This window comes from Chrysochloris asiatica, unplaced genomic scaffold (genome assembly GCF_000296735.1).
Source record: "Chrysochloris asiatica unplaced genomic scaffold, ChrAsi1.0 scaffold00030, whole genome shotgun sequence".
In the NCBI taxonomy this organism is placed as follows: domain Eukaryota; kingdom Metazoa; phylum Chordata; class Mammalia; order Afrosoricida; family Chrysochloridae; genus Chrysochloris; species Chrysochloris asiatica.
In genome coordinates this window covers 5,385,071-5,386,074 of record NW_006408548.1, presented here as the reverse complement: position 1 = coordinate 5,386,074, position 1,004 = coordinate 5,385,071, and positions in this window count along the sequence as shown.

The following is a 1,004-nucleotide window of genomic DNA, read 5'->3' as shown; positions in this document are numbered from 1 at the left end:
GCTTCTTTTTATTATAAATAATGTTATAATGAATAATTCTATACTTATGATATTTTACATTATTTTCCTTAGCATAAACTCCCATGAGTATAACTGTGTGTTAAAAGATCTGTGCATTTACAATTCTGATAGATATCATCAAAATTTTCTCCACTAATTTTTACTCTTCCCATTATAAGACAGTGCCTAGTCCTGGTGTGCGCTGTAGGTTAACGTTCTAGACTGCAAAGTCAGTTTGAGCTGGCACTTAACAACAACAACATTTTCCCACAGCTTCATCTGTAATTTGTTATCAGACATTTTGACCTTTGCTGGCATTATTTATTTGAATAATTTTCTCCCTGATCTCAACCCCTTATAAGAATGTGTTTCTCAGGGTTCCTCAAAGCCTACCATAGTAGCAGGTACATTGGTTGCTGTTGTTAGGTGCTTGTGAGTCAATTCCACCTCAGAGTGATCCTATCTATACACAACACTGCCCAGTCTTGTGCCATCCTCACAGCTATTTGTATATTTGAGCCTATTGTTATGGTCATTATGTTAATTCATCTCAGTAAGAATCTTCTGTTTTTCACTGACCCTCTAGTTTACCATGTATAATGTAATGGTCTTCTCCAGGGAATGGTCTCTTTAACATGTCCAAAGCACAAGAGACAAAGTCTTGCCATCCTCTAGTCTAAGAAGCATTCTGACTGTATTTTTTCAAACACAGATTTGTTCATTCTTCTAGCACCCAGCAACAACAACAAATGTACCTGATATTATGCTAGGGCTAAGTTTGGAGGAGTCCTGAAAAACACATTCTAATGAGGGACTGAGATCAGGGAGAAAAACAAGCAAATAAATAATGTCAGCAAAGGTCAAAACGTTTGATAAAAAAAATGTTGATCAAGCTGTAAGGCAATAGGCATTCGCTTATATTGTATGATAGTCCACTCATAAATATATTCCAAAATCTTTACCAATTCTTTGACACAGAAAATGCATCCCACTACTTCCCATTG